Below are 18441 nucleotides of genomic sequence, written 5' to 3'. Positions count from 1 at the left end.
ACAGTCCATGTGCTGGCCACCATGTATGACTCAAGAGTGAGGGGCATCGTATGCAGCAGCCAAACACTGACTCAGTGGACAGAGGCGCTGATAAAGTCAGGGAGGCAGAATGGTAGAGGCAGGGGGATGTGGAACAGGGGGATCCACTTTCCCATGCTAGCACGCCATCCACCAGCCAGTCTTGTTCTCCACCATGGGTGCTGCCGATATGGCCTAAGGGCATGGCTTCTATGGTGGGGTCCAGAGCCACCAAACCCCACTATTAGGCAGGTAGCACTAATGCCTTGGTGGCTGCCTATCTTGCCAAAGGACATGGGGTCGCACAGCAGCAGCTCCATGTCCTTGGCCTACTGGGCAAGCAGCTGCCATATATGGCTGGATCTGGCCACAGTTGCCTGTGAACACTTGTCCTGTCCACCAACCAGTGTTCCGAGAAAGAGGGTGTTCAGCATCACTGGGGATGTAGTGACAACCCTACCATACCTGCTTAGATCCTGGTTTGGTGGAGCAGCTGGTGTTTCTGAAGATGAACCTCTCACTGCTGGGGTTCCCCAAGCTCCAGTTGCGGACAGACTGAATGCCACCCTCCTCACTCCATCCACACCTATTTCCTTCTTTCATTTTTTAAAAACCAGTTACTGCCTCGCTATCAACTGGAGGGGGCACTCATTGCATCACCAGCCAGCAGGGGAAGAACATGTCCCTGCTGAGCTCTTTCCCCTGCCAGGATGAACTATGAGGTATGGGCAGAAAGCACCTGTAGTTGGTGCGTCTCCTGATCCTGAATAGAAAGAATAGTAAAGAAGCCAGAGGCTGGCCTGGCACGTAGTGTAGACAAGAAAGCCAGTCAGTGAAATGGGAGGCATTGGGGTGAGGGACAGGCCCGGGGGGGGGGGGGGGGGGGCTGGAAGGGGGATGCAGCAGCACAGGCAAAAGTGCAGAGGTACCTGGGAAATCAGATGTCCGATAGGTTCCAGTGTGTCAGAATTGCACTGCCTATATTGAGTCTGAGTTTCTGTACCTACGCAGCTGAAGAGGTGAAGTTCATAGGCCTGGCTTTGAAAAGTGGTTTGTAAATTGTTCCTTTTTGGGATCAGGCCTCAGAGACTGGAGGCAGTGGTTTTTTTTGGTGAGGAACGTGCCCCTACAGGTAGTTGGGTTTTGTTGTCTTCGATAGATTTTGGTGTGACATTTGTGGGGGTACTGGAGATAGTTGGCAGGTTTTGTGTTTTGAGTTGTAGGAAGTTGGCTTTAGTTCTAGTGATGATGAACGTACAAACCACTTTTCAGATATGAACTGCACTTCATCAGCCTCCTAGGTAGTAGGTACAGAAACTCATGGACTCAGTATACACAGTGGAATTCTGGCACACGGCACCTGGCCGGACATCTGACTCCCCAGGTACCTCTGTGCTTTTACCTGCACTATTACATTCCCATTTCTGCTCCCACCCCCACCCCAGCCAGTCCTTCACCCCCTGATGCCTCCATTTCCATTTTCACTGACAGGCTTTCTTGCCTCCATTGCATGCCAGGCCAGCCTCTGGCTTCTTTGCTATCCTTTCCATCCAGGACCAGGAGACACACCAACTGCAGGTACTTCCTCAGCCTGACAAAGGATTTTTCAACCTGAAAGCTTCCTAAGATATATTTCTCTCTTCCATTTTTTCCATAATAAACATAAAAACACAAGATAAGCTATCACATACCACGAGTAACATATATCCACCACATCTTTACTTCTTGCTGCCATTTCCTGTATAAAAAGAAAGACTCTGTAACAGTCCAGTTTGGCTACCTTAGATGCTGCTGGTGCTATTGGTGCGGAGTGCTGAGTCACTATGTGATTTTCACCTGCCGTCGCTTAGTGGTGGACTGAGATGAATCTATAGGGGAGGAGGAGGCCTCACTGGGGCACACTGCCATGTTGTGCAGAGACCCCAGTGCCAGGAAGGGTGCACCTGAACATACACACAGTATCATCCACCCATGTCACGAATTTTACCTGCCTGTGGCCAGAGGTGCAGGGCCCCAGAACTACCCTGCACTTATCTCCTTGACAGCTGGCAGGCTTTGTGGCTGCAGCAGGGCCTAGCAGGCCTGCAGTAGTTTTTCTGACCCCCCTGCACGCTAAGAGAGAGACAGTTGCACAAGCACCCATGTCATGAGTTTTGCCTGTTAACAGCCAGAGGTACAGGGCCCCAGAACCCCCCTGCACCTATCTCCTTGACAGCTGGCAGCTGGCATGTTGTGGAGAGGCCCCAGAACCAGGAAGGGCACACCTGAACACAAATACACATACACACACAGTCACACAGTGAGGGTGCACCTAACAGACATGCACTAGATGCTCCTTCTTGAGAGGAAAGAAGGGCCTGACTTCCATTTCGCTACCCTGCCCCAAGACAGACACAGCTGCATAAGTGCCAATGATATGGGTTTTGCCTGTCAGCAGCTAGGGGTGCAGGGCCCCAGAACCCAAACTCCCCCTGGACCAATCTCTTTGAGAGCTGGTAGGCTTTGTGGCCTCAGCAGGGGCAAGCATGCCTGCAGCTTTCACCATGCTGCACCTTAACACACACAGGGTCACCCATGTCATGAGTTTTGCTTGTCTGCAGATTGAGGTGCAGTTTCCCCAAAACCCCTGAACCTGTCTCCTTGAAACTTGGCAGGATTTGTGGCCTCAGCAGGGGCTAGCATGCCTGCATGTTTCATCCAAATTAGGCCAGAAATGACAGTTATAGGCTGTTTTGACCTTCCCCATTATAGCCTATGGGCAAAACGTTGAAACAGCGAAACTGTTTCGACAAAATGAAATGGAAAAGCAGTTTTGAATTGAAATGAAATGCAGTTCTGTCAAAATGACGAAATGCAAGTCAAAATGGAATGGTGCCATTTTGTACAGCCCTAAAACGTATATATGCATAGATGAGTGGCTCATGTTCCACTAAGTCTACGAATCTGACCCAAAATGCTCCTCTGCAATCTCCTTAGTACATTATTTTCATATGGACTTGGAGGTTAAAATTATAGAGGTTAAAAAAAAAATTGCACATTTTCACAGAAGTTTTCTACCTGCAAATTTCCCTACAGAAGGGAATTTAGCATTTCAGTCTAAAGGAGACAATTGAATTTTGCTATGATTCATTCCTATATGATTTAGGAAATGTACTTCTAGTCATAAGACAGAAATAAATTTTGACTAATCTTTGTCATGACTCTCCTGAGTCAGTGAAAACCTCATAATTAAAAGCAATCCTGCTCATTTTATTTATTTATAAAGCAAGTATTGAATTAAAGTGTATTTCCATAAAATATTTTTTCTTTAGTTCCAGTTGTAATACCTGTTTTAATTAATGCTGGTACTCCATATAGCAGCAAGCAGCTTTTGAACTGCACTGCTAGTGGATTCTAATCCCAAAGATATCAATTGTGTATGTCCTCAGGAGGCAACCTTCCTCTGCAGTGTGATTCATCAGTGGCTTAAAACTGGCAGTGCAGTTTTACATTCATGAACATGAGTTTTCCTGGAAAGATGGGCTATAGGAATAGTCTTTTTGGGGTATTGGTGGGAGCCCAATTGCCTGGCACATTATTTTTAAAGTAGCAGTTGTTAAACCATCCTCTCCTGGCAGGGGAATGGACTCAACTAATGCCTCTTTTCTATGTTTCTTTTTTTACAATTTTTAGTGGGGCAGGGAAGGTTCTAAAATCTGAAAAAAGAACATGTTTTTTTCCTCATGCTTCGCTTCTGAAATTGACTTTAATTTATTTTTTAACTAATATTTTCCGACTGTATAGCTTTTTCTTATGTAGTATACTAATGAACAGAACACACATTCACCATTTGGTAGAGAGGGCAAATGTTAGACCGAGTTTTACCATTTTTAAGCCAATCTGTGTGCATCGTACTCCTGTATTGTTTCAAGTATAGATCACTTTCCAATCACTTGTACCAGTAAAAGTGTAATGTTGTACCTACCCTAAATGTTAATACTTTTGTGTTGATATAAATCAAAATAAAGGACTTGTCGAGGCTTTGCTAGATGTATGCCATCCCTGTCAAATTATTAAAAAAGTTAAATGCTTCTGTGAAGCAAAAGACAGCTCTAATGTATATTTATCCATTACTGCACAAGGGATCATCAGCTTATTAATACAATAAAATGCTTACATTGTCCCCAGAGCTTTAGGAAACTAATTCAAATGCAACTTTGATGTTCTAGTATAACCAGTTGGGTTACACAAGGGATGTATTCGACTCAATTGATCTCTGACAGAAGAACTCTTAAAACCATTTCTGCATTAAATCATTCATGTGACAGACTTGTTCAATGTATTGTAGAAAATGGGCACAACTTGCTCATCTTCTCTAGTTAGCTAAGTTATGATCCTCTTTTCAGAATGAAAAACGGTAGCAACAGTGAAATAAAATAAATCCTTTACTATACACTCAGGGGCATCAGTTATCATAGATTATTTTTTTTTAACTCTGGAGGCGTACACAGTACAGCCATTGATGAAATATAAAAGCTAAATCAGAAGAAAGCATCATTACTCCCCAAGTGCCATTCTACTTCATGCTTGTTTCCTTCTCTACTTGAGGTCTTGAGAGGTAATGTAAGAAAAATTTATAGCTAGAAGTGAGCAAACTCCTGTTATTGTATAGGATCCCAAAGAAGGGTTCACAATAGTATTACTTGATGACAACTGAGGGAATCAGTTCTATACACAGTTCAAGAGTTTGAATGGGATATGGTAAATAAGGCCTCTGACCAGATGGTTTGTAAAAAAAAAAAAAAAAAAAATATATATATATATATATATATATATATATATATATATATATATATATATATATAATAGAGAGAGAAAGAAATACTGAATGACTAGTTATTCACTAACTTAGACAGAAGGTTAATAAAAAATACTATGTAGTCATCTGGAAAAAATGTATCCTAATGCATATGAATAAAAGTTGTACATGGCAAATTTAATTCTGGCATTTTTTAACTTTAGAGCTTTTCTTTCTTTTTTTTTTTTTTTGAAGTGTTAATTGTTTAATATTCTCTTTTTTTGCCTTCAGTATAAACAATAATAAAATAATAATGATGTGCAACTCTAAGATTGCCCTTTTCTTAGAATTATTGTCCTTTTCACATGTGGCCTCCACAGATCATCTCCACTTCCAGGTTGCCATTTTATTCTGACCATGTCTGTCTCAGCATAAGTTCTTTAAATTTTAGCAGATCCAGGAATCTGTAGTCCAAAAGTGAACAGTTTGCAACTGGCTGTTGATTGCTGTCTCATCTGTTTTCTGCCTGTCAATCTCTTTTAGCTCTATTTTTTTTCAAGTACTTTCTCCCTGAAAGGATCATTTTTGTTTTTGAATAAAAAATGGGAGAGAAATCCAGAGCTATATCTAGCTCTGGATAGACATAGATGTGCAATTACCCTTGTTACAGAGTAACTTTTAATTAACTGTGAATCAAAGCTAGCTTAAAATTATTTTAGGTCAGATTACTGTGTTGCTTTACTGATGTATATTGGACTACAAAAATGAGGACTAGAAAAATGTTATACACTAAAGTTATAGGGTTTTGTAATGGAAGCTGGAAGCAACTCTAGCCATGGAAAGATTCCCATTATTTCACATTTGTGCAGTTACTTTTAATACTTATTTAACAATATTAAATTGTTCTTTAGAACAATTTTAAACCTATCACTTTGGCTAGATACAATTAAATATAGTGGGAATTCAATTTCTGTGCTATGTTCTGAAATCCCCAAATGCAGAGTCCAGAATATTAAATTGAAAAGCACAGCACTGGAGCCAGAGAAATGTTTCAGAAAACAAATAATCAGTCATAGGTAATTAATTACAAATAGAAGGAAAACAGAATATCATAATCTTAAATATAGCATTACTTATGTTGTCTTATCCATGTAATTGGATTCTATAAAAGGAGTCTTCTTTTTCTTCCTTCTCCAAAAAAGTCGGTGTAAATCATGATAGATTGTCAGATTGCTGGTATCTATTAAGTGAAGTAGGGACACTTACTCTAGTTATTTCCTAATTGTGTGACAAATACATCCCTTGGACATATTTTATATATTCAACAATCTGGATGGCTGCTATAAAAAAAGTGGACAAACACCTCTTATTTTGTGGTGAAGAAAGTATGATGTGGACCAATGGCTTGAACTTGCAGAAGAGTAGGTTTAGACTAGGTATCAGGAAAAACTTATTTTTTGTTAGAAAAGTAAGGCAGTGGAATAGACTGCCAGTGGAAGTTGTGGAATCTCCATTAGTGGAGGTTTCAAGAAGAGTTTGGATAAGCATTTGTTGGGGATGATCTAGGTGCAACTATTCCCATGTTCTTCTATGGGTATTTCACACGCTTCTAGGCTTTGTTGGTAGCCAGATGGGGCCAGAATGGACTTTTTTTCCCTCTCCTGCTGCTACATGTGTCAGGGTTGGGGTGTTTTAGTATTTTTTTTTTTGTTTATCCATTCCCCCCTCCCCCATCCCCCCCATCTTCCTCAGAAGCATTGGGTGTTAGCTGTACCTGAGGTTAAGGCTTTTGACTAAGGTCCTGCTGGAGCTTAAATGTTCCTGGGTAGGGGAACTTGCCTCTCCATGCAGGGTCAGAATGGTGACCATATTTGAAGTCAGTAAGGTGTTTTACCCCATGGTCACATTGGTATGGACTGTGGAGGTTTCTGCCTTCCTCTGGAGCAGGGTTGTGGCCCTCTTCCTTGGATCTTAAGTGCATCTAACAACCTGGTTGCTGTAAGACATTGGCTACTGTGGTCCCTCTGCTTTACCTCTGTGGCAGGTTAAAGTGTTATGTCTTGTGCTTCCATTTGTGGATGACTGTAGTTTTGCTATACAATGGATTAGGATGGTTTGGATAGGGATGATCCTACCTCATGCAGTGGATTAAACTAAATGACCTCTGACATCCCTTCTAGCCTTACTTTTCTATGATCTTTGCCAAGTTGCTTATTCAGGAAATGTAATCTGATGTGTTCACAATAATATGTAAATTGCAAGAGCTATCCAAACAAAATCAAGGCTCTTAAATTCTAAAATAATCAGATTTAACTAGGTACGAATGGTTGGGACTGGAGTTTACCTAATTTAACAACTGTAAAGAATGCTTTAAAGCACACAGGGAGGCTCTATTTTAAGACACAAGAATAGAAATTAAAATATGCTTCCCATTTTTAGGGATAAAATACACTTCCCTTTTTTAGGGACAATAACAAAAACTGATACAGAGTACTGGTCTCCAGAAAATTGGTAGGGATATTGTCTTCCTGATTATCAGATAAGTCTCAGAAAAGAAGAACTAGACATGTACCATGAAAAATGTGGAAGAATTAACGTGCTGACTTTCTATAGGATTTCTACTTGTGACTACCAAGAGAAAAGCCTAGGAGGTGATCCACTAGCATCCAGATATTTCAACTGCATAATAATAAGTACAAGGGGCACATCTATTCAGGGCCCTGGCTGAAAAGTGCTTAGTCTGAAGATTGTTGAGATCAGTGAGGCAAGAAGACAACTGAAAACGTGAGTGCTTCTGAGAAAGGAGACCTTTCTCAGAGGAACATGATTTCCTTTTGTGTTTCCTTTTTTCTCTTCCCCCTGGCTCTCTCAGTAGTTTAGACTGAAGGATAAGCTCATTATTCATCTGCCTGAGGGAAATTAAACCATTCAACAGCAGGCAGACAAGAAAAACCCAGAAGAGCAAATAGTACTCTTTCTGTGGCGGGATGGAGAAGGGAGTGTGTTGGGCCAGTTTTCTTGAAATATCTTGCAGGATTTTTATTTTGAATCATATAATTCCTCTCCAGAAGGAAGGCTCCAATGACCTGGTTTTCTTTAGTTTTTCAGTTCTGGACAACCTTGGCAGTTTTAAAAAGCAATGCTAACTGCATATGAAATGTAAAATATCAAGACAGTGTAGATTCTAAAGTAAGGCATATTTTTTGCCAAATTTCTATATTATAGAAGTGAGTCTATAAATAAATGCAGATTTATGATGTTGGAATATCTGCAGTATTCCAGTTGGTCTGAAAAGAAAATCTACCTGGGATCTTGTAGATGTCTATGCGTTTCTCTAGCTGGATGTATATTTCTCACAGCACAGTGCCCTACTCCCTCACCCTTATGATTGGACAGTTTGACCTGATAGCCTGAATGTGTAATACTCTCTCCTGCTATGTCTTGATGTTTACTTTTGTATTGAGAGGAAGGAAGGTCTTATGTTTCCTTGCACTGCCACTCAGCTAGGTCAGGCGATGTGTCTTGGGGCTCCACCTCCCCAACACCCTGGCCTAGCACCAACCTGATGTTGAGGTCACAGTCAGGAAGGTAGGTTCAGTTACGTATCTTCGAAGGGCTCATCTCTCACTTCCCCTTTCACTCATGGTTATGTACTCTCTCTTTCAACAGGGTCATCGCTGTCTGGAGACCACCTGATGCTTCGGATCTTCAACAGTGACCCTCCAGGTAAGTCAGCAGGGTCCTCCCAGCCTCTATTCATGGGAGTCAGCCTTGGTTTTCCCATTCTCCCCTCCCAGGGCAAGTTTTGCCTGAATACTGATTCCTTTAGCTCCAGGCTTCCACTTCTGTTCCCCTTTCCTCTTTTGTCTGTGCTGCCTTTATACTGACATCCAGGCTTCACCCAGCCAGTCAGAACCAGCATGCACTGATAAAATGGTCCAGAGCCAGAGCTTCTCTCTGTGGTGCAAGCATTGGACATGCTGCCTTGTCTCGCTGCCTCCATGGCAGCTGGTCTCTCGCTGCCACAGATCTATGCCACCTGAGAGCTCCTCAGGTGGTGGAAAGATAAAGTTTAATTCATCTACAATCTGATGCCTTTGTAAAATGGATGACTCTGAAGAGACTGGTCGGCACTAAAATAATGAAACAAAAAAGCCGTATTTTTTAATAGATGTGCTTTTAATTTATTCAATTATCATTAAGCACCTTGAAGAATCTAATTCCTGCCTTGCTGCCTAAAAGCACATTTAAATTTCAGTTTGAGAGTTAAATTCCCTCCGTTGTCTCTGTCTCTTCATATACTTTAACTTTCCTCCATTTAATATATTGGACATGGGGATATTTTTTGAGAGCAACAGTGTCTCATCTATGATGCAACAGCATTACATTTAAAGGGCCAAAGAGCCAGAAAACAACTTTGTACCAATTACGTTGTGCTTTGGTCTGGTGCAGCTTGTTGAAACTGGTCACATGATATTATACTGGTTTCTTATTGGTTAAAACCATTTTATGTGGTCAACTGACAGACTGTCTCTCAAATATGAGTATGACTACCCCTGATACTGAAATCAGTTTCCACATGTAGTGTTCAGGAAATGTGCCAGAACAAGTTGGTGTCCACATTCCCTCCTACTGTCGCCCAAGTTGTGATGTTGTTCTATAGCTCATTCTGCTTCCTTCATAGCGGAATGCTAAACTCACCTATCATAGGCCATATCCCGTCAGGACATGAAGTCCAGACCAGCAGACTGTATATGATGCTTAATACAATCCTTCTAGTGGAGTTTGGAATGGCCAAGCTTCCTACTGCCTTTTTCAAATACACTGTACAGAATTCTCTTAGGCAGTCAATTTTTGTCCATATGTATCATGCAGCCAACCAAGATGATTTGCCTCTGTGCTAGCATGGCTTCCACACTTGGCATGGCTAACAATAGTAGTCCTTCATTGTTGGTGATTTTGTCAGACCATTTAATCCTGTTATGCTGTGCTGGTGGCATTGTTGCAGGCAGTTACTTTTTTTGATATGGTGATGATAAAAATTTCTAAAGAGTATAGGAGGCAAGAGAGTGCAATAGGTTTGTAAACTTGGGATTTGGTAGACACTTAGACCTGACTTGCCCCCTCCCCCCCACCTTTTTTTTTCCATGGTCCTTTTTGTAGGCAACCAAAAGCTAAGGCAGATGACTTAAAGTGATCTGAAAGTTCTTTGTCAATGCTGGTGTCATTGGTAATTGTGCTACCTAAGTAGCAAAAGTACTTGACATTGTTTGATTGGCTACCATTCAATTTTATTTCTGATGGTGATTGAGGTGATAGGTTTCTGCCAGGAGGTGGTTGGTACAGGATTTTGGTTTTCATTACATTAATACAGAAGCCAAAAAAGGGATGCGCCATGAGTGAATGAACTTAGTAAATGTGCCAGGTCATTCTTAGCAAGGGTGACAAATAAATGCTGAATCATTGGCATACAGTACATACTTTACTTCATTGTGATTTGTTTTTGGCCTTGAATTGGTGGAGGTTTAGAAGTCTGTCATTAAATCATGTCGTTAGGGTGACACTAGTAGTGGTAGTAGTGCAGCAACTTCTAGCACTTCAGCAAGAACAGAGTAAATAATGTAGGGGTGAGCATACAACCTTGTTTAACCCCATGAGCTACAGGAAAGGCATCAGATGAATCAGCACTCACTGATACATGGGCCTGCATGTTGTCATGGAAGAAGCATATGAGGTTAATTAGTTTGTGTCAGCAGCTGAACTTTGCAAGAAGGCACCAGAGAGCAGAGCACTCAACAGAGTTGAATGCACTCAACAAATGCAACGTGCAAGGGTATTTTGTTTGGCAGCTGTCTCCTGTAGCTGGCTAGTGTAAATATCATGTCAGCAGTGCTGAGTGATGAATGAGAACCACACTGGGATTCAGGGAGTACATTATCTGTAATATCCTGGAGCCTTTTCAGCAACAGCTAATCAAGGAACTTTCCAGTGATGGAGACGAACAAAATGCCGTGATAATTTCTGCAGCCATGTCTGTTTCCTTTGTGCTTGTAGATTGTTACGATTTTGGCATCATTGAAATCCTGAGGTAAAGCCTTATTTTCCTAGCAGAAAGTAAATAGGCCTAACAAAGCTTTGTAAAGTGTAGGATCATTGTATATAAGCACTTCAGCTAGTATTTCATCAGCTTCAGCAGCCTCCCTGTTTGCCATTTCCATAAATGTATTCTTAGTCTCCTCCAGAGTTGGTGGATCTTTGAGTTCATGTTGAACTGGTCTTTGCTTAACTGAGTCTACGATTTGATCGTTTGTGCTTGACTCACAATTGATGAGGGTGTCAAAATGTGCTTTCCATCTTTCCAGTATCCTACTGTGCTCAGTCAGGAGGGTGGTGCCATCAGTGGACAAGATTGGACAGGTATTAGCTATTCATGGTCCATAAATGGACTTTAACTCCTGAAAAAACTTCAGGTGTTATGAGTATTAGCAAGAGTTGTAGGTCTGTTGCTTTTTTTTCTCCACCAAGTGCTTTGAGTCTCCTGCAGCTTTTTCTGCACTGTAGATTTTGATTTCTTGACGTCTTCTGCAGCCATGATAGGAGGAGCTGTTCAGTTTAACTTGGTGCATGGCTCAATGGGCCATAAGAAGTGCTTGAATACTGTTGCCATTTGCATCAAACCAGACTACATTTTGTTGAGTTGGAACACCAAGGATTTCATTAGCTGTTCATTTGCACTACAGTTTAAAAAGCGCACCACCTTTCACCAACAGTTCTGCTTGCTCTTGCATTGGCACAGTTTGATAGTGCAGCATGAATGGAAGTTGCTAACTAGGTTCTCCCCTTTTCCATGCAAAGTTTCAAAACATCAACACATTGGTTCAGTTTTTAAGAAAACTTCTGTCTAGGAGTATGAATCCTGATATTCAGCTTAGTATGGATAATATGGTGCTCCAAACAGCATTCTGTGCTTCTCATAGCCTTGGTAATGTAAGCATCCCTCATTGCAATGAGTGATGCCATAGCCTAGAAGGTGCCATCATTTTGACCAAGAGTACTGCCAAGAGTAGAATCACTTTTCTGGCATATTGAAAAAGGTATTCATAAAAGCAAGGTCAAACTGTACAGAGTGTTAGGATTAATTCTCCATTTGTGTTTAAAGACCCATTTCTGAATTTCCCCATGACTTTGTTCCAAGTGCTGCAGTCATCTCCAATTCATGTATGGAAGACACCCTCTAGTGGGATTTTATCATTGTTGAGCTGGTGTGGCTGATTGAAATTGGTCACATGATATTATACTTGTTTCTTATTGTGTAATACCATTTTATGTAGTCAACAGAAAGAGCTAAACTCATTTCTCAGATGGATTAACAAAAACAAGTTTTGGTTCTGTGTTTTTGTTAGTTACAAAATATGAGTTATTTGTTCAGTTTTTCAAGGCTGCAAATAATTGACAGTAATTCCACAAGTTGAAGTGGCCATCCAAGGTGTTTGCTGAATGTCATTAGATAAAATTGATAAATAGCTTTGTGACTAGGGGACAAAACTCAGGAGTGACTCCCTCCTTCCCCCCCAGGACAGCGCCCATCCTCTTAGCTGTGCAGTTAGACATCCTCTTGCATACTCTTCTCCTTACCCTATTACTTTTCCATTCTTTCTGCCTAATGGCCTAGCTTGGACAGAAAAGATGGAGGGTCCCCTAGTGCAGGGGTGGGCAAAATGACAGCTCTGGCCAGTGACCAGACTCCATTTCCCAGCAGCCCCTGCCCACATCGCTGTAGTCAGTTTCTTTGGAGACCCCAGGAATGGTGGAGCCATGACAGTGCAGGCCCAGGGTTTCCATGGAGACCAGCCCCAGCAGTGCTGGCAGGGTGTGTAGCTGGGCAGGGGCTGGGATCCTGCAGCAGTGACCACACTGTCACAACCACAAGATCCTTACCCCAGAGTAGCTCTCCACCCTGCCGCACACCCTGCCAACACTGCTAGGGCCAGTTTCCATGGAAACCCTGGCCCCAAGCTGTCACAGCTCTGCTGCTCTTATGGTCTCCATGGAAACCAGTTACAGTGATGTGGGCAGGGGTTCTGGGAAATAGAGTTTGCTGTGGTCCCAATCTGGCTCACAGGCCAGATTTTGCCTACCTCTGCTCTAGTGGTTAGGGTAGTTTGCTGGGAAGTGGGAGCAACAAGTTGAAACCCCCTCTTGTTGAGTGGGACCTAGAACCTCGTTCTCCTACTTCTTATACAAGGGCCGTAACCACCTGAGCTTATAGGGAAGGGATTTGAAATGCTGCTCTATGTCCACCATTTCCTTTTAGCTAGCTCAAGGCAGATCCTCATTCAGCCTGCAGTTTTTTAAAACTCAGAATTCTGGACTATACACAGGCAGACTTGTGACTGAAAACATTGTAGTACCTACCTAACTCTTATTGGATATAGTCCTTCATGCCCTCAGAGCTTACAGGTGTCAAAGCCCTGGAATGGAATCAAGTTTTAGCAAGGCATTTAATGTCTTTGCCCTGGTCACATTTAACTGAAGATGAGGGGAAGGCATTAAAAATTGGATACATATCTAAAATAAGCCTAAACTACAGATACTTTCAGCATTTGGTTATGAGTATTAACTAGAGTTGCGCAGAAGACTGAATATATGAAAAGGGAAAATCGACAATTTTAAGTGCAAATATTTGTGAAAAATAGTCCCCCTTTTCAGCCAACTTCTACTGGTCAAGTAGTCAACACTAATACAGTAGGCATAGTGCTGTTTATAAGAGCACAAAAGTGCTCTACAAAATTATACATTTTATTAAACTAAACGAGTCAGAGGAGTGTTACTGTTGGATCTCCTTCCAAAAGGAGTTTTGGCAGTGTGAGCATCCTGTACATTTTTATAATTATTAAATTGGGTCATATTGGGCTTCCTGAGATACAGAATGTAGTCCTATGGAGAGAAGATAAATGCAAGGTAAAGCTTAGGGAGCAGGATGCATTTTCAGCCTGGTTACTCCTTTAAACTAGATGCAGCTATGGAATGAACAGCAAATAGAGGGTAAAGGTGATCTAGTAGAGGTGGGTGATTTTTCTCAATGAAACTTTTTATCAAAAAGTACTATTCTGGGTCAATTGTTATGTTTTGTGAATTCACATCATTTTGACAGTCCCCTCCCCACAAACACTTGAAGCCTTTTCAACAGGGGAACATTGCAAAAGAGCAGCAGCTGGTATGTTCTAATTGTCATATGTGAGCAAGCTGAGTACAATTCAAATGAAGCAAATCCACTCGAACTTTAACTGCTTCAACTTTAACTCACTCCAACTCCTGCTGCTGCTCTTTTGAAACATTCTGCTTTTGAAAGGGCTATAAGCATACATGCGTCTCCAGCCTCTCTCCTTTTCAAAATGAAACATTTCAATTTGAATCAATGTCTTGTTTGAATATTGTTTGAAAACCTAAAAAGATCTAAGAACGCATTTCATTTAGCTCCCATATGATTTTCCCCCAACTTTTGGTTCGCTCTAAAATTAAAACAAACAAAATTTTCACTGTTCTGAGGTGAAAATTATATTTTGACTCTCTTTTTGCATATCTATAATATAAGTGCTGTTTAGGTCATTTGCATATGTGAGATATGGTATTATTATATATTTCTTCAGCTCTTTTTTCCCACCTTTTTTGTAAGCTTGTCCAAAATTAGCTATCAAAACCAATTTGTTATATCAACAACACATTATTACAAAGAATGTTTTTGGTGATAGTAACTTTGAACTGAGTTTTCCATTCGTTCATTGCAATCACATGTATGTGCTTGTGCATGTGCATACACAATGCACACCAACACCTATCGCCTATCTTAATGAGATGGATATGAGTGACACACACAAAATGCTTATAGGCAATTGCATTCTCTTCTCTACTGTGCAAAAGAGTCTGTACAGTAACATGATGATACTTAACTGTATAAAATGTGAGATGTGATCAGCAGGGATCCTGGTTTTCTCTGATTAAAAACAAACAAACAAACGAACCAATTTTTGGATTAAAAAAGTAACCCGAAATCCACACTTCCACTGGTGTTTCATTTTAATCATGAAAAAAGGGGATTTTAGGTTACTTTCCTTAATCTGAAAATTGGGGATTCTTTTACCAGAGAAAACCAGAATCCCTGGTGATCAGCAGTGTAACAAGGTGTGAGGAGTGAGCAAGACATCAGCCCTGGTCACCAGTTTACAGAAGGTACAAGTATGGACCCCTCCTTCCAGGTGTCTTGACTGCAGGCAGGGGTAGCCCTGTGCCACCCAACCGCAAAAGTCAGGCAGGCACAGCTCCATGCACAGTAGTGTATCTGGGGGAAGAAGAGGGGGTGCAATGATGCCCTGCAAGAGGCTTTGCCATGAGAGGCATAACTCTCTGCCTGGAAGGTGTGGGGAAATAAACAGGGTACCAGGACTGGCTCCTGAGGAGTCCATGCTTCTTTCTGTCTCTCAGTAACAGCAGCCCAAGCCTCTGCTTCTACAGCCACAGCTGCAGCAGTAGCAGCTGCCACTGAAGTGAGGAGAGCCAGCAATGTAAGACTCCTTTTCTACTTCTGCCTCCACTTTCCACTGGTGAGCATAATTCACTGCACCCTCATCTCTGCGTCAAGAACTGAAAGAGCTTACTATGCCATTTGCCTTGGAACTCAGGTGAAAAAGTGTTTCTTGAAAAGAAACAAAAACCTGCCAGGTGCTGTGGATATCAAAGTATCCAACAATAAATTAGCAAACACACTAACTTTTTTTACATTGCTTACCAATATTTCTAGCTTTAGGAGCATTGCTCATTAAGTATTAATAGGCCATTTTACATAAGCACTAATCAGAATTGACTATTTTTCTGAATATGCAAACAACTGCTCTCAGATGTGTTATCAGTCTGCTCTTCTCTTCTGTGCTAAACTGTGCCTCTTAAGTGAGCTATTAACTTGGTGGTGGAAGTTTCATGATATGAATTTATTTAGCCTTTTTATGTAATCTGTTTCTTTGAAAATTAACAAAATAACTCAGTTATCGCCCAGGCATACCTGAAATATTTTTTCAGCACCAAATACAGTTAATAATTGCCATTGCTAATAATTATATTCTATTTCCTTCAAATGGTAAAATCTACCCTCTAGCAATGGCTTTGTGATTAGATAATATAATTGCATTTTGAACCTATAAATCCAGGAAAAAGACTAATTTACAACCTTGGTTTGTCTTGCATCAGTTATCACCTATGTGGCTGCTGTATAATGACATATATCCTTCCATTTAAAATAAAACAGTTTGAGCTCTTTTTTTCTGAAGATTCCTCTCACTTGACTCATGCACTCAGATTATTCTGATACTAGATTTCTTTTAGTTCCATTAGCCATGTGATGGGTGCTTTTTAAAAAAAATAATTTCCCTTCTTAAATAATTTCTAATTCTAATAGCTGTTGATGATTTTTATGAAATCATAATTTATGGCATGTAGAATGTGGCTATGTCCAATTTCCATATAGACACATGGAACTTATTATTGCCCTTCCTTTATTTCCAAACCGTGTCTCTGGCAGCAAGACAAAGAGTATGGATTTAGCCATCCAGTAAGGAACCCTTCTATAAGTGCTAAAAAGGTTATATTTCACCTAGTTGCTCTCCTTCAGAACTGGTGATGGGCCCATCCAAAAATCTGGTGTGATAAATTAAGTCCCCTGGAGGAAGTGTAGAACCAGGGAGAAATCACAATTTAGTCAAAAAGTGGTACAATGTCCCTAGTACGCTTAGTATAAATGTACGATTATGTTATGAGAAAAGGAATAAACTGTACTGCTACAAGGTACCTTTATAAAAGCATCAATTCATGCAAAAAGGTGGTGGTTTTGGTATAACTATATTGGTTTAAAACAAATAAATTGCATCTGAAAATAAAATAAGTACCTTAGTATAAATACTCATTGTAGACTAGGCCATTGCCACCTTTTCCCCCCAAGAGTCTTCTGGATTAGTGACAAGTCAGTGATGGCTATTTTTTTTTCATTTTAATTTAGGTTAAATTTGAGGGTTCAAGATGGTCTTCAGTGTTTTTTGGAGGAGTATCAGGATATTTTTAATCTTCAAAGCTGCTGGGTGAGCTTTTCAACATGTACTTGCATCTGTATCTTGCTAATAAGTGCTCTTTGTGACTAATAAAGCTATATTAAAATGTTAATAAAAGTGAACAGTTCTCAGGGGAAGAAAGGGATGGGAGGGTCTTATATGATTAAGGATTATTACAGTATTCTGTTCTGGAACAGAAACTCCAGAACGTGCTTTAACTTTGGAGGAGGATTAGCAAGGAGACTGATTGGTGTTACTGTGTTGTCAGGGTAACACCTTAAGAAGAAACCAGGTACCAAAATTACAGTAGATTTCATGGGCTGTAGCTGGACAGTGATGATAAAGTATGTAATGTATAATAAGAGACTGGGACTTGCTGAGGAAATGTGTGTGTGTGTGTGTGTGTGGGATATCAGAGCCTGTTTGCCAGGGTCTCAAGATTCATAGATTCATAGATGTTGGGGTCGGAAGGGACCTCAATAGATCATCGAGTCCGACCCCCTGCATAAGCAGGAAAGAGTGCTGGGTCTAGATGACCCCAGCTAGATACTCATCTAACCTCCTCTTGAAGACCCCCGGGGTAGGGGAGAGCACCACCTCCCTTGGGAGCCCGTTCCAGACCTTGGCCACTTGAACTGTGAAGAAGTTCTTCCTAATGTCCAATCTAAATCTGCTCTCTGCTAGCTTGTGGCCATTGTTTCTTGTAACCCCCGGGGGCGCCTTGGGCACCCAAAGATAGAGTGTCTAGGGTTGGTACTAGTATAAGCTGTCATTATATGACTGTTCATATGTGCTATTCTAGCCATGCAGGTGTAGCAAAACCATTGTAACTTTAATCCAGGCCAAAGTTATAGCACTTTGGTTACTTAAAATGTAAGAGGAGCATGGCAATATATCAGTTGAATCATAACAAACAATGCACATTCCTTTTCGTTTTACAGCAGTTGAAAGTTGTATTTGTCCACAGCCTGTGACACAAAACTATTGTAGGTATTGATCCTTCAGATTCCAGTGATTTCTGAAGTACTTTTATTTATGTTTAACCTCTCAGTCATGCAAACATGCAAGTATTCAGGTGCTATTTTAAGTATGCGAGTAATTTTATTTCAGTGGTGAAATAAATTTCATGCTTAAAATTAAGCAGGTGTGCACAGAGGCACAACTACTAGAGTCTGCACCCTGGGCCACAGGAGCAGCAGCTGCCATTTGTGCACCTCTCTAAATGAGCTCCCAGAACCTCTCCCGATTGCCTACCCCTCATGCTACTATGCATTAGGGGTGTGCAAAGCAGGCCATATTCGATTTGGATTTGGATTCAGATTCAGCCCGATTCAGGGGACAGTGATTTGATTTGTTGATTTGGATCAGTGGTCCGATTCGATTCAGCTAAATCCAGATCTGAAGATTTGATGCTGATTCAGAGAATCAGCAATCAGGCCATAGACACAGCTTTATATGTTTTTTCTACGTGCCTCTACGTACCAGGTGCGGCTCATGAACACTAAGATAGTGGGGCAGATGTAGCATCTCACAGCAGTACAGAGGCTCGGC

The 18441-nt window shown here is 41.1% G+C and overlaps 1 long non-coding RNA gene across 1 annotated transcript in view; it reads left to right on the top strand.

Annotated features, from left to right (window-relative positions):
• The window catches only part of LOC102561150 (uncharacterized), a 66630-nt gene extending 49650 nt beyond the window's left edge, over positions 1-16980 (top strand). The window contains exons 2-4 of the long non-coding RNA XR_002086637.2: positions 7409-7579; positions 8465-8521; positions 16842-16980. This is a non-coding gene — a long non-coding RNA (uncharacterized LOC102561150). The remainder of the gene's footprint in view (positions 1-7408; positions 7580-8464; positions 8522-16841) is intronic.
• The last annotated feature ends 1461 nt before the right edge of the window (positions 16981-18441 follow it).

The sequence above is a fragment of the Alligator mississippiensis genome, chromosome 1, assembly GCF_030867095.1.
Source record: "Alligator mississippiensis isolate rAllMis1 chromosome 1, rAllMis1, whole genome shotgun sequence".
Lineage (NCBI taxonomy): Eukaryota > Metazoa > Chordata > Crocodylia > Alligatoridae > Alligator > Alligator mississippiensis.
This window is presented reverse-complemented; position numbering and strand designations above follow the sequence as displayed.